Source organism: Numenius arquata, chromosome 11 (assembly GCF_964106895.1).
Source record: "Numenius arquata chromosome 11, bNumArq3.hap1.1, whole genome shotgun sequence".
Classification (NCBI taxonomy): Eukaryota; Metazoa; Chordata; class Aves; order Charadriiformes; family Scolopacidae; genus Numenius; species Numenius arquata.
Genome location: NC_133586.1, coordinates 41,702,016 through 41,717,455, shown reverse-complemented (window position 1 = coordinate 41,717,455; position 15,440 = coordinate 41,702,016).

Genomic DNA, 15,440 nt, shown 5'->3' with positions numbered 1-15,440 from the left:
CCACTGGGAGCCACTGAAGGTTTTGTTTCACTGTGCAATGAAAAACTGAGAGCCCAGGTCAGATACGGCTTTGGGTTGGGGCTCTCAGGATGCTGTGCCCTCGCTGTCTCTCTTTCTAGGTGGGTGAGGACTGGTCTTACATCCCAAAACAGAACCAGGAGCAGTTCTGCTGCAGAGGATTCAAACCCCATCTTTGCTGGAGATGGAAACATCAGCTGCTGGTGGATGCTGCTGAGCAGATGTTGTACTTCATGGGAAAAGAAAGTGTTCCCATCATGATGCCTTCAACACACACATGCTGCCTTCTCCTTTCCACTTCTCCCAGTGAGTTGTCATCCAACTATGTCACTTATGTCTGTCATACAGTCACAGTGACATGGAGAGAGCCAACACCTGAACCCAGCTAAAGCCTGCCTGGAGGGGGCTTCATAGCCTGGTGGAGACCACGTGAGATGCTTCAGCTCCAGACAACCTGGTGCAAATCAGGAAGACAAGGAGGAGAGTCGTGTCAGTCGTGCTACACGAGGGGTTTTAAGCTTGCCGCTGCCTCCCCACACCCCCCTACTCCCATTTGAATTCCTGCATGACTTTTTTTCTCCAGAAAAAACACTCCTGGTTTACTGTTCTCCGGCTCATCAGGTGTTATATGTAGAGAGAGGAAAAATCTATTTGAAATTTTGGAACAATATGTTTCGACAGAATATGTAGGACAAAAAAATATAACAATATCTAGCTCTCTGTGCAATGCTTCTCGTGTCCGGGGCTCAGCTAAACCAGACAAAATTGCATTATCTTAAATTGATTTTGTTAATTACTAATTTTGTTAGAGACCTACAAAATAAGACCAAAGAGGAGAAAAGAATGTGAAGTAATTCTGTGCATTTCCTCAGAAGGTCACAAAAGGAGATTTTTTTTCCTAATTCTATTTCTCATAAATATCCCTAAAGCCAGATACTTTCTCAGTTTTAAGTTGCAGCCTCAGTTTAGTGCAGCAGAGGTGAACATACCATGGTGAGATCCAACAGGAAAACCCACCAGCTTCAAGGGCATTCTTCAAACACAACACTAAGGTCTCTGGGCCATCAGCTCGTGCCATCTCTGATATTTTCCCGATTCATGAAAGCAGCCACAACAGCTAACTGTTTATCAGGGAGTGGAGCGATAGGATGAGGGGGAACGGTTTTAAACTGAAAGAGGGGAGATTTAGATTAGGAAAAAATTCTTTGCTGTGAGGGTGGTGAGACCCTGGCCCAGGTTGCCCAGAGAAGCTGTAGCTGCCCCATCCCTGGAGGTGTTCAAGGCCAGGTTGGACGGGGCTTTGAGCAACCTGGTCTGGTGGGAGGTGTCCCTCCCCATGGCAGGGGCATGGAACTGGATGATCTTCAAGCTTCCTTCCAACCCAAACCATTCTATGATTCTTTGCAGCAAAATCAGTCACAGAAAGGTGGCAGCGATGGGTGGTTCCTTAATTTTGCATTGATGGCAGGTGTGTGAAAGAGTTAAAGCAGGACAGGGTGGGCAAAGTCAAAGGGTAGAGCCTGTTTGATGTGGGCTTATTTGAAGGGCTCCTGCCGTGGGGAGAAGATTGGGGAAACCGTGTGGGAGGTAAGTGAGGTAGGACAGGGCTTTCCCTCATCACTCAGGGTGCTGGGAGCTACCGGGAAACAGAGGTAAAAGTGTGTGCATGTGGGAAAGACAATCCTCTTTGGCGACAGGTGCAGAGCTGAAATAGCATGTGTCTGAAAGGGAAAAAACCCACAAAAAGGAAAAAACCAACATTGCAGCTTCTTAGACTTTGCAGGGCACCCTGTGGTTTCTGAGTATCCACTGTGCTGGTTTTCGGGGGTGACTCCAGGGGAGATGGGTGTCTTGCAAGGGAGGGAGTAAGTAGCAAACTTTTAAACTGCTTATATGCAAGTAACTAATACAGTGCAATCAAATTAAATGTAATTCAAGTAGGATTAAATTTAAAAGACAATGCTATTAAATCCTAGCTCCAAAACTCATTGAACTCACTAAAAGCAATTTCCAAAATTGTAACCATGCTGGGATCTAATAAAGTTTTCATTAAAGAGGAAGCGTTTGACTCGGCCTGCCTTTTAGCAAAATGAGGGGGTTTTTCCCCAGTTATGGAAGGGATGCAAGTAGCTGTAATGGCTTCCTCTCCGTTTTACCAAGTACCAAGGCATGACTTGAGTTTGTTGGCAGTGCTCTAAAGGCTGTGAATTCTCAGCCCAACTAACTTATGCTAAAAATGCTCTTTTCTCCTCCCTCCCGCCCCTTCAGATTTGAGCCTTTTGGTAACGCAGGTACAGGAAGCTCACAGCCTGCTCTGGTTTTTGTTTTACTGGAATTACCCAACGTATAAACCCAACAGACAGGAGCCTTCTCTTTTTCTTCTGTTCATCACTTTGTACAACCTGAAACACCTAAATATGCTTAAAAGATTTTCAGATTAAAATAGACCAGAATCCCTGAGTATGGGTAGATTGCAGTAAAGATGAGAGGGCGGTTTGGTTACCTAAATGTCAGGTTTTGGAAATATCCAGGTTTTGCAAGATTCTAGTTTAATTTCAAATGTGAAATTAAGGGAAGTAAGCCCCAAAACATGGTACTGAAGATGTCTATTATCAACATCTTATTTTTCTTCTCTTTTTTGATGGTGGCAGAGGCCACATGTGAGCCACTCAAGGAGGTGATGAGCTTTAATCCCATGTGCCAGCACAGTCTCCCCTTGCTGTGCTGGGTTGCCTTGCCCAAGTTTCCTAGACATTGCTGAGTGCATGAAAGAGAGTCTGAATTAGTCAAAAAGCTGTCTATGTGGATAACAACTTATTGCTTCTGCTAATTATGCTTATAAAAAAAATAAATTGGAAGAACAGGGTGTTCTAGACAGCACTCTGGTGTCCAAATGCAGCTGTTTCATCAGCCTCCCTTCTCTGACAACATGTTGGACCTTTAAAGAAATAGGAGCCAGTTTATCACTAAAAATATCTTTTTTTTTTAAGAGGAAACACTTCTGTTGTTAGTGTGTAATGGATTCCTGAAATGTAGCATCCAGCTGGTGTAAAGGGCACTGAGGGAAAGGAAGGTAATGAAACCCAATTTAACTAATGAGTGTAATTTGGAGAGAGGGTTTATTGCAGAGTTTCACCGGAAATAGTTTCAAAACATTCAGCCTGTGGAAAAGAAGGGTTTTGTGGTTCCCCAAAAAGCTTTGCTTCGATCTGTAGAAACACATAGTGGTTTTTTTATTAGTTAATGTGAGCAACTGAAGATGCTGTGTGCAATAAGGAAAAGACACTTGTCCCTCCAGCGCTTCCCTGGCTGACGCGGAGCTGCCTTCGGGCTGTCCCAGGAGATGCCCCTCCAAACCCAGCCAAGATGCCCTTTGTGGGGGTTTGCACCCAATATTTAATTTAGTCCATTGTTAGCTTTAAAACCCACAGTTTTCTGTGCACAGCTACCTGTTGCCTCTTGCAGAAAGTAATTTCTTCAGGGTCCCAGGTCCCTGTCAGCACGGCAGGCTGCAGTGGGGATGCAATGGGTCCCTTCCTCCATGTTGTGGTGCATGTGCTGAGGTTCTCCTTGTGTCCCAGGAAATGGTCACTCTCTGTGTATTCTCCATCAATGCCTCGTCTCTGTTCTTGTCCTGTTGCTGGATTTGAGAGTATTTTGAGATATTTTTTTCCTTCTGAAAAATCTATTGAGCAAGAGCTCCTCTTGGCACAGCTGGGATCACCCAGGAAAAGCCGGTGGAAACCTGGTGCCACCCAGGTCTTGGCTTTGGACACACGAGAAACAGGGGAGGATGAGGGAAGGACAGTTCCCGAAGAATCGAGGTGTTCATCAGCCGAACTGGCCTGTGCTGGGGATGGTGGCCATGGCTGGGCTGCCACTGCCCTCTGATGGAAAGCAGGCACACACAGTCCTGCCGAGCAGCCCTTCCTCGTCTCCCTGCATCTTCCTATCTTCGTATAGAGACAGAGAGAAAATGTCTCTCTGCGTATATATATTTGCCACCTGCACTGCTCCTTCTTTGATTAAGGGAAGCTCAGCCCCAGTGCTGGGGTTTATGAGAATGCTCATCAGCATCTGCCCATCGGGACTGGGATGAACTGGTATGTGTAGCCACTGGCTGCTCAGATGCCCCGTCATTCTTTTTTCTTTCTCCTTCTGCTTGGCATGTGCAATCTCTCCCATGCCCATGTCCTGAGGAAGGGGTGTTTGGTGCAGAATGAGTCCCTTACCTCCTCCAGGGATGTGCTCTTTATCTGACGTGAAATGCTGACCTGGTGGCTGCTGTTAACAGAGGGTTTGTGGGCAGAAATGGAGAAGTTGCTTTGCTTTTCCTTCATTGCATGTCTACATGTTCATATACCTCCCCTCCGTCCAGGCCTGTGCTCCAGCACACTTGCTTTCATTTGGAAGAAGGAGGAGAGATATTTATCTCACCACAAATAATTTAATTCAAAATCCCCAACCAGGTCTTGTGGTGCCCAGGATTCCAAATCTCCCTGTCCAGGTACCCCAGCCTCCAGGATCAGCTCACAAACAACTTCTCAGTACTTCGGCGCTAGCAGCACAGAGAACTGCAATATTCTGGGTATTCAAACATGAAAGCACACAAAGATGACTATAAAATTAAGTGATGCAGCTGTTGCGGTGATTGTTACTCCTTAGCGTTCAGCAGATTTTCTTTTATAGTTTAAGAGGAGCTGTTGGTGGATTTCGAAACGCTGCAGACAGAAGATGTGGTGCAGGAGTGGAGGCTGATTTTGCTGATAGGCAAAGGCAGATCCCGCCTATCCCCTTATCTTGGGGCTGGCAGAGCTCTGCTCTCCCTAAAATAAAGACTGTGTGGGAATGGCCCCTTGGCAGGTCTCTGAACGGAAACCATATAATTATAAACCACTGTCTAGCCTGAAGCGCTGCTAAGTGTTTAAGCTATCGTATTTCCACGGCTCATTCGAAGGTATTTTTAGTGTTGGTGGAAAAAGTTGCTGACTCTAGGTCAAGTAATCCCTCCTAAAGTCTATGGTCCTGATTCGGGAAAATTAACCATTTGCTTAAATGTTTGTCATGATGAAGCCTCTCTGCCTTTCTGTGGAAGAGGTTTGGGCCTGGAGTTCAGGCATGGAGAAGGAAGACTGACTTGCATTAACGTTCAAAGCAGAAAAGTCTGCTACTGCTAAAATGTAGCTATTTGTCTTAATATAATTTCTCTTACATGCTTCCATCGCACGTACCTGGTTTTGCCCAAGTGGAGGCAAGCAGCGAAGGAGCTGCTTCCATTGGCAGTGCCTTGGCCGAGGCTGCTCATGGCTCATGAATCCAGCTGTGTGGCAGAGCTGGCTCAAAAGCTTGGATTTATTTGGTTTTGACACCAATCTTTGTAATGATGGGAAGGCATCATTAAACTGCAAAGAAAAAAAGCCAGGAGCTGGAAACTTGCGCAGTATTTGTCATCCTGTTTGTGTGTTTAGTGATTTATTGCTCCATGGTCATGGCTGATGGTCCCCGTCCCACCACCCTGGTCCCTCATGCTCGGGGCTGTGTAAAAGCACACTGAAGGACATCCGTGCACAGGGTGAGTGGGCTGGACCTGCAGGAGGTGAAGGCATCAGGGACACCATGTTGGCCAGCACCACAGGGTGAAAGGTATAGCCTGCTTTGTCATAGGTGTCGTGGAGGAGCAAACCCCCCGGAGACATCTGAGGAGGGTTGTTGGGTGATGGAGAAGAGGTCTTCTGCACACAGCCAAGCAGGGGACAGAGCAGGGGACTGGCTGGAGAGTTTGCTGTTGCCCGTGGAGGCGAGCGATGCTGGCAGATTGTAGGTGGGCGCTGGCGGCTTGACAGCATGTGGGAGATGGCCAGTGGAGGGATGAGCTGTGAAGAGCCTTGAAATGGAGATGAATTGACATTTTTGACATTGCAGAGGGGGACCCATGGAGAGAAGAATGATGTGGTTATGTTAACAAGCCAGAAAATGAATCCAGGCTGCTCTGGGTGAGAAGGCATCCTTCCTCAGAGCCACAGACACTGAAGCCAGAGTAGACTATTGAGGTCACCCAAATTAATTCTAGTATAAACTAGAAAAATCATCCCATTTAATTTAAACACTGCCAATGAGTATCCAGCAGCAACTCTTTCTTCTGGGCGACTAACCTCAGAATCAAGGACATGAGCACGCCCAGGGTCCCTCTTGATGCATTTGAGGTGTCACAGCTGCTTTGCAGTACCTTAAATACCGCTTCCAGTGGTATCAGCCCCCAGCTGCTGAACGTGCACTTTAGGTTAGATAACTACACTACGCCATTAAGAGATGGTTTGTAAAAAAAATTCCTTCTTGTGCCATTAAATCCACGGTTCATTCCTTGCCCTTGTATTTTATCGCTTGGGTTGCTGATAACTTTCCTGTACGGCTTCTCTCGGAAAACAGTCTTTCCTGCAATGCATTTCCTTCCGTTGGCGCATGAGGGTTAATTAAAACCTCCCTAGGCTTTGTTGCTTTGATGCAATGAAAGCTAGGGAAGCTTTTTTTTTTTTTCTTTTTAAGAAACAATCAAGTGTCTGCAGGTAGTCTGTGTGCTCCCGCAGCTCTGATAAGAAATTCCTACTTGTGTGTCCAAGAAAGACCTTGCAAACAGCTTTGGTTTAGTCAGTTGTACTGTGAAATGGGGAAGACCTGTGGCTCTGGAAAAACCTCATGAACTAATGGTTTGTTATGGAAAACCTAGAGTGTTTTAACTCAGCCTGTGGTTATCCAGCTTAGGAGATGGATGATGCTTCACAGTTTTGCTCTGTTGCCCCTCAGAAGTAGACCATGTCCCACCAAGATGTGGATTGAGTCCACACCGGGCTGTGGATCCCCAAAACTGGCGCAGGAGGAAGGATGCCCTGGGCCGTTTCAGCTGGCTGGTGGATGCTCCTCAGGCAACGAGGGGTGCTTGGTCCCTCTTTGGTGTTTCTGACCCACATGTGCTCAGACCAGGAGCTCTGGACGGATCTCCTCTGTTTGCCCCTGGATGCTGTTGCAAAGCTGTCCCCTGAGCCACTCTCAGTGATACTTAGGCTAAAAGATGCTTAATTGTAATTGTTGCCGGAAGCAAAATTCTCAGCTGCCCATTCACTCCTGGTTGTGACTGATGCTGGATTCCGGGTGCCCAGAGCACAATTTGCACCACTGGTCATCTCTTAGCCGGGATGAAAGCTGCTTTGAGCCATGTTGTGGTTTCATCTGTGCTGTACAATTGGAAAAACATCTTTGGGAAAAAAATAATTCCTCTTGTACAGGACAACGTATAATGTGTGTAGCTTGTCTAAAGTTCGCCTAAAGGACTCCTCTCGGCAGTGTCCGGCAGAGGGTGCAGGTGGCTTTTCGTGTCTGCACAGCTGGTTTTCAGGGAAAGGATGTCTTCAGCACTGACTTCTGTTAGTTTTGGGCTTTGGTTGTGTTTTGGTTTGTTTGGATTTGTTTGTTTGGTTTTTTTGTTTGTGTGTGTGTTGTTTTTTTAAGGCAAAAAGAGATTTCAGGGTCCTTTTGCTGTCTAAAACCTGAAATCATGTAATGCTCATATCAAAAACAATCTCTACTTAATTTTAGAGACAAGTATAGCAGTATTGTAATTCATTCAGAATACACTCTCTGATATCCAACTATGTGAAATGTTTGCTGATAGGAAATGGACAGGATGTTTATAAGTGTCCTTTTGTACTTAATTTTATATACTTTTATGAAACCTTTACGTATCAAATTGTCTTAGAGTTGCTAAAATTGTGTAATGGTTTTTGGGATGTGCTGTTCCCAGTGTTTGTAGCAAGGGCAGGATACTGCTGTCCCCACGTTATGAGTTCTCAGTGTCACAGATGCCACTGGAGAGCATTACCTGGGGGATCATTTGAATCTCTAGGCTCTTCAAAATGCAAATACTGTGCAAGATTAGCTCTCCTTTATATCAGGTATGGAAACTTTCACAGTGCTGAAGGGCTGCTCCTTCCAGCGTCGGTATGAACTGACATGAGCTTTTTTTCCTCTGGAATAACAGGCTTTAGAAACTAACCCCACAATATGCAAAATTGGGCGGGAGAGACTTGACACCACAATTATGAAGGCCTCCTTTGTAGGACTGGGTTCAGAAGTTGCTTGGTTGTGATCCTTATATCAACCCCGTCGTGAATAATTTCTCTGCCACCAAGGGTCAGCCAAACAGCGCTGGAGAATTGCCAGGGACCAAGCGGTTGCTTTGGCCGGCGAAGGCTGTTTTGACACTTAAACCAAACAAAAAAAAAACCCCGAACACTGGCTCTACTAAAAGCCAGCGGGCATTTTGCCCCTGCTTGGGCAGGAACGACGCTGGTGTGAACTGGGCAGCCTTGCTACGTGCTTGCCCGGGCACGCTGCTGCCTTTGTACGCCGGCACCCAGTGAAAAGGGGCAAGGGATAATTTCCCTAGATTACAGACCGGGGCTTGATGCTGAAGGCTGAGGCGATCAGGGCCTTGTTATTCTCATAGCAGCGGGTTTTTGTGCTGACTTCACCCACTGGCAAGCGATGCGACACGGGTGCCAAGTCTCCAGAAGGTTCCCAACCCCTTGGTAGCGGTACGGGGATTTATTTATTTTATAGTGCCAGTTATGATTGACAGAAATTGGCATGGGGATAATGAGGGCTGCTGCAAAAATGATCCGAGGGTTTGCAAACTCTGCTCTTTGCAAACATCCAGCGTGTAAACTGTACATCTCGAGTGGGATGGGGCTTTCACAGTCTCCTGAAGACCTGGAGCATTGCAGTTCAGCACAGCCTAATTGGATTCAGCCTCCTAATTCAAGTCTATATTCTCTTCGTAATGAGCTACAGATCTTGCAAAGATTATTGATGGGATATTGGTGAGTGTGTTGTGAACAATGCGCCAAATGTATTTCTCTTGTGAAGGATGAGAGAGCCAAGACCTCGGCAACGCTGTGAGCTGGCTGCACCCAGGCAGAGCACCCCTCATGGCCTCGGCTGCTCTCACAGCCACCAGCATTAACCTAATGAGGGCCAAAAAGTGATCTAATTCCTGCAAGAACTGCCCTCAGCAATTCAGCTCCCATATTCAGACCTGCTGGTCCCACTGGCGTCTTGGTCTGGATACAGCCTGGGACCATGTGCTCCCCTGCTTGTGGCTGTGTGATTTCTCTATTTTGAGCTGTTTCTAGACATCTCTTAAGGGCTTGCTAATGTGTTTGAAAAGCCCGTTATTTCTCAAAAAAAGGAGAAAATTGCCTCATTTAAATGTGACACTTCTTTGTGTTTGTATGTGCCAACATGATCCTTGTTGTTACACCAGGGCTTGGACACCTTCCACTGAACTTGCTCAGGTGTATTGGGCTCAGATGATCTGCCTGCAAGTAAGAGGCACAAATTCAGCAGCTTCTTGACACAGTTCTCCCTGGTAGAAAGAGAAAATGAGTCACGTCTACTTCTTCCTTTCCTTCCCAATGAAAGGGCTGAGAAATTGGGTGAACTTCCCACATCTCTGAAAGATGAAACCAGCCAGATGCTGGTCAGTACTCCTGCTTCCCCATTACTTGTGCTGTGAGTCAAAGCTGACCCAGTAGAAAATGGCAATATTTTAATTTTTGATATTCATTTCTCTATAGAAAGGCTGTGAGCCCTGCCTTCACTGTTAAGGATGTCCCAGAAAGTTGTGGCAGAGCAGTACAGAGGAATCTGATCTCTGTAGGAAGATGGCATCATAGAATCACAGAATGGTTAGAGTTGAAAGAGACCTTAAAGACCATCTAGTTCGAGTCACCTGCTATGGACAGGGACACTTCCCATCAGACCAGGTTGCTCAAAGCCCCCTCCAGCCTGGCCTTGAACCCCTCCAGGGATGGGACAGCCACAGCTTCTCTGGGCAACCTGGGCCAGGGTCTCACCACCCTCACAGCAAAGAATTTCTTTCTAGTATCTAATCTAAATGTCCCCTCTTTCAGTTTCAAACTGTTCCCCCTCATCCTATCACTCCACTTGCTGACTCCCTGATCAAAGCAGGTTGGGATAAACTGATGGGGAGGGCAAGATGAGATATTTTCACCCATTTCTCAAATTAAATACTTGTTTTCCTTCTTGGTTCGGAGTGGAGCCATGGGATGCGAGTGCCTCAGCAACTCTGTTTCAGCAAAAGGCCCACAGGATGCTCTGTATATTTTGAGCTCTGACGGTGTTTCCAATGGGAGAAGGAACCAAAAAAGTGTAAGAAGACCCCTGAGAAACCTTCCTGTGAGATTTCTTACGGTCCTGAGGAAACTCAAAATCTTATTCAGACACGGGAGGAAAAGGAGGGGGTTGCTAGGGCTCTTCTGCAGTGGACTGGAGGTGAGAGTTTGCCCTGGGGAAAAGTCTGTCCACTGCTCAGCTCGGATGATAAACAGTCTGGAATAACCTTCAGCCAACTCTTGCTGGTAATTAGAAGGTGACTAATTAGTACTTGTGGGTTGGAGTCTGTAGTGGGTATTTCCTTAATGACCAAAGCAAGCTGAAGCCGTGGCGTGCAAGCACACCGACTGAGCTGCATCCTGTGCTCTCCATCCCTTCAGGGAAGGAAGCCTCGCTCCACCAGCTTGCCGTGCTTCCTAGCAAAAGGTTCAAATAGTAACTTAACTGTATATATTTTCTTCAGAAAATGATGAAGCAATGTTTTCCAACTGAAATATTATTCCACCCCTCCCTGCAAGCCAGCCTTCGTTTTCGTTCTCTTTGAAAAACGTACATCTCGTTTCAGTGCTGTCTCTGTCCTGGTCTCAATCTTTTGCATTTGCAGTTAATTTCCTACTTCAAAGAAAAACAAAAAAGTCTTTGATTTACTAGATTGGCTAAATTCAATATCTTTCCCAGAAACAGTGGCTCAGTGTTTCCTAACAATAAGTTCAAATGTTTGAATGATATAATTTCCTCACTTCTGACATTCATCAAAATCAGTATATTCTATCCAATTTGGTCTCCCTCATATTCCCGTGGCAAGCTTAGCATAAATTTTTATCCACTTTAAATAATAGTTGTGTTTGCCACACTGTGTCCTAAAGCTGCAAGGTCTGATTTGTGATATGAATAACATGCACAGTTGGACACCTACATTAAGTATGTATGATGAGATCACTTCCAGTAAAATCTTGAAATGCAGTAATGTGAAAAACATCTGGTTGTTGTGCATTTGATTTAAAGTTGGAAGTCTTGGACAAAGGGACTATACATTTATTAATGAGTTCTTTGCTTTATGGAGGTTTCCATGCAATTTACCCATTAGACTTCAAAAGCAGGAGATTATACAACCACTTGATTGAAATTAGTTTATTAGACATCAAAAGTAGGAAAATACATGATGTCTTGGTGAAATTAATTATTGCGTTGGTTTTGTTGTTTTGGTATTTTTTTTTAAATAACTGAATTTTTAAGTAACCCTGCATGGAGCTTCGAGCAACCTGCTCTAGTGGGAGGTGTCTCTGCCCATGGCAGAGGGGTTGGAACAAGATGATCTTTAAGGTCCCTTCCAACCCAAACCATTCTGTGATTTAACGTAGCAATTCCCTCCTATGAACCCACCACCGATGAAATACGTGGGGGTGTGTGTTTATGCCCATTTGTGCCAGAAACGAAATGGGGGAAAACATTTGAATGTTGGGAGTTGGCCTCACAAAGCCGTGATGTTTCCGTAGCCGGGGATGCTGGTGCGAGTGCAGGGGGTAACGTCAGAAGAGGGGATCCAGGGGTTCACAATCCTGTGGTCTGTGCCAAATGTTTAAAGCTATGTGGAGTGGCTACGTGTTGTCTCTTCCCCACAGCAAGGAGAAGCAAGGTACCATCTCTCACATCACTCCTCACCTGGGTTAGTCGCTGCCATCACCCTTGTGCCCTTGGTAGGGACCGGCGCGGGGCTCAGCCACAGCCCGCTGCTCCGGGCAGTCGTGCGGGAACGGCTCGGTGTCTGCGTCTCCCCAGCAAAAATGTACAGTATGTTTGAGGCGGATCAGTAGCGAGCCCTGGTAACCATGGAAATCCAGCTGTTTAGCAAATTGTAGAGAGGAAAATTCAGCAGAGATGGCCAAGGGGATGAATTAGAGCTTCCCCTTGGCAATTGTGACACAGAAACTAATGGGTTTCTTCTTCTTTCTTTAAAAAAAAAAAAAAGGCATGTACGCATGTGAAATTTCTAATTTTTCATTCATTGCTGACTGTCTGCTCTGGGATGTGGAAAATATTTGCAGGGGTGTTGCACCATCGCCCACGTTTTGTTTGTAGTCCCTCCTCGCCTGGCCGAGATGGCCTCTCCTTGCACCGTGGGTGCTGCCACGGTGGGGTGTCCCCCTGCCCCTTCTGTCTCACAGAAATGTGCTCTTGGCATCCTCGAATTCACATTCTCTAGGGCAGCTCCCCAAATACGAGGAAAAAGTTGCTGGAAATGCTGCCAAGGGCCAAACCAGAGCACTGAGGGAGTGTGACCCCTTAGTTTGTCCGTCACAGCTGGGATCTCTCTTCTCATACATAAATCTTTGTATTTGACCCCTCTGTTGGTCTCCCGTTGTCCCCAGTTGCTCACAAACATCCAGTTATGGTGTTTTGATCGTTTTTCAAACATGAAAGCTGCGGCGGCAGATTAACTTTAGACTGGAAAAATCTAAGAAATGTGGATTTTAAGAGTTACTGGTCTCTCTGAAATTGCTTTGGGGTATATTCTCTGTAGTGCTGCTTAAAGGTGCATTTGTTCCTGCATTTTATTTGGTGCTGCTGAGGATTTTGCTGCATTTATCCTTAGTTTCTTATAAATTGCTATGTATTTATATAGTGTATTATAACCTCTGCTGTGGAGAAACACTGATGGCAAAGTGATACAGCTCTGCGGCAGTCGCTGCACTGTCCTTAGAAATATGGGCAGCCAACCAAGCATAATTTAAGCAGTTTATTCTGAAGAACAGGTTATTTTGATCTTCCCTCAGGCTGCCTTTTGGGGACGTAGGCACGCAAATTCCTTGGCTTGGGCACAGTGGGGATAAATAGGACCAGTTTCCACCTGGTGTGCAGTTTCCCACCAGAAACAAAGTTATAAACCTCAGGAGTTTGTGCAACCCTCTTTCTGACCAGTCATTTTTAACTCGGTCTGTTCTGACTTTTTATCTTTTGGGTCCAGCAGTGTTTGAAAAGCGGCCGTGGTTCGACCTGCTGCATCCCCTTACACAGGGCTGGGGAAACGGCTGAGAAAACCTGTCCCCTGGATGTGCAGACAATGACAAACGACCAATTACTGGGAAATAGTCTTCTAATGATACCATCTGTATACAGTCTGACTCATCTAAAAGCAGGCTAAGAAGACAAGTCACCTCTCATGTTTTTAAAAAAAAAAAAAACTAGGTTAGCCCCATGTATAAATATTCTTTTCAAGTAACCCTATTACTAAATACATAAGGCATGTTCTGCTGAGCCCGCCGTGGGTCGGTTCCCATGAAAGCACAACCAAGGCACGATAATCCTGGCTACTACAGAACATCTGCTCTACGTTTTCACATGATTTATGGTAATGTGTTGCAAACATATATGCACACATGTGGGTGTGTGTATATATATATGAAAGAATAATACATTAACACTGATCAAAAAATCCTGCTTATTACTCTAATGCCAACAATTGTATTTCTTATGTCTCACAAACTATTTGTTGTCCAAATTCCTACCTGGCATACTTGCATAATAAAAGAAGGAGAAAGCAGCAAATCCATTGATCTTCTTCAAAACCAACTGCACTTTATTTTTCTATATGAAAAGATCACAGAGGGATTTATATACAATATTTCTTTTATTCCTACAGTTATCCAAGGCTAAGGTATTTAGCAGGAGCACATATCAGCTTCGGACTATATGGAATCATTTATCTTCATGTAATACCAATGAAGGTCTCTAATTATTTAAGAGCTTACAGGGTTTACAACATTAGCTCAAATTCCTCACATTAGGCTCTTCATTTGCTTTTTGTTCTGAAAAATGTGATAGCCCTTGGAAGAAAGGGAAATGTTTTTTCTAGATAAAGAGAAATCTGAGCTATGACTTCGCAGAAAACTTTCTTGATGAGGGTCTTACAGACTAGACTTCACAATTGCTATGCTTTTGAGTTTGCTTCTCCTTGCTCTACCTTTCCTTTCTTTTTTCCTTTAAATGGGAAGGACTTTTTCTTCCTCCTTTTCTGCTTTTTCCAGTCTAAGCAAAACATGAGGCGATAGCACCAGGGCCTAATGTTAGTGCCAGAGTTATTCCAGCAGGCAGGCAAAATGGGAAAGTCGATTTCTAACCGTAAAAAAACCAAAAAATCCTCAGTGAAGCTGCCCAAGGGTCTAAGGCAGCACTTGGGCCAGGTATTCAAGTACCGTTGGTAAGCACCAGTGAGGCATCTCCGTTTCATGGTGCTGCTGGGTTGTTAGTGTTGGCATTACGCTGTGATTTACAGTCTGAACCTGCTCATAGTGGAGAGCATGGGCTTGGTCTGTGCTTTCAGGTGACATTTTGATGTCATAGGTTAATTCCAGCTATTCCGTGGCAATAAGCAGCTGTGATATTTTCCCCGCTCTTTCTCCTCTCGTCGTTCGTGCTAACCGGGATGATTTCATCCTCTCACACGTAATACCCAGAGCCTCGTGTCCCCTCCCCGCCTCCGCTGGCGGCTGGGAATGAGAAGCAGCCTTCAACAGCAGCAAGGAGTCTACTGTAGGTACCAGGATGCGGATGAATCATGGCCTGCAATTATGTCAGACTCCGCAATATGTTTCTCATTTGCTGAACTAAGGCTTTTACGAGACAATAGTGCAGTGTGTGCAATGTAAAAGGCAAGAGAGCTGAAGGATAGTGGGGAAGCCAGAGCGACAAGAAATTAAAAGTCCATGGTAGGTATGGACCCTGCTTCCTTTTCTAATTTTTAGTTTTAATTCAGTCACTTTAATGGCATTGGACTTATCTTCCTAGTAAAATCCGTATTGCCACACATTCCCCTTTCTTCCTTTAGGCTACTTAGAGCCTTCCAATGCTTAGGGAAAAAATTATTCTTATTTAATCAATCATTCTTGAAAAATAATAATTGGCTATTACGCTATTATGTAATGCAGTTGTCCATTAAGCCATTAATCAACATATATGGACCCATCAGGCTCTTGGTTCTACAACTGAGGAACCCAAAACGTTTACTTGGTGGAGGATTTTTGCCCTGTTTTCAGTCCCAGGCACGTGCTGAGGTGTAGTGCAAATCTTGGGGGCTGTGGTGAGACCTCCCCAGGACTGCTGTTCCTGGTGACAAGAGGTCCCTGTTTGCAGGCTGTCCCCAGGCCATGGAGCAATCACAGCCACTGCAGGACTGTCCCCACATATGGGTGCTCTGATATAAACACTTCACGTAAACCCAAAGAGCTCATAATGCC